The following is a 431-nucleotide window of genomic DNA, read 5'->3' as shown; positions in this document are numbered from 1 at the left end:
AGCAGGTCTTGTTTTTGCCAACAGTCTTGGTAAAAGTTGCTGCAGAGCCAGTAATCTAGAGTGAATAGCAGCACAGTAGAGGGCAAAGGGACTGACAAGTCAAACTTGTGTTTTGTGTTCAGGGTTATGGAGCACCCTCTTCTGCAATTTAAAGGTCACTAACTGGCAGAGCACTTGCGGAGACTTTTGCACAGGTTAATCACTGACCTGAGTAATTGATTTCACATCTCTACTGAAGTATCTTTAGGCAGACTGCACAATGATGAACTGCTTCTGTAAAGTGCATTAAGATCTTATGGAAAGCACTAAAAAACAGCTGTAGGCCATTATGCTTAAGTCCAAAGTACACAGATGGGATCCATCTACTGCAGTCAGGGTGAGTATAAAACAGGTCTCAGCTCCTATAACCATCTTCATACTTTCACCCCCCC

The sequence above is a fragment of the Chaetura pelagica genome, unplaced genomic scaffold (genome assembly GCF_000747805.2).
Source record: "Chaetura pelagica isolate M959 unplaced genomic scaffold, ChaPel_1.0 scaffold145, whole genome shotgun sequence".
NCBI lineage: Eukaryota > Metazoa > Chordata > Aves > Apodiformes > Apodidae > Chaetura > Chaetura pelagica.
This window is presented reverse-complemented; position numbering follows the sequence as displayed.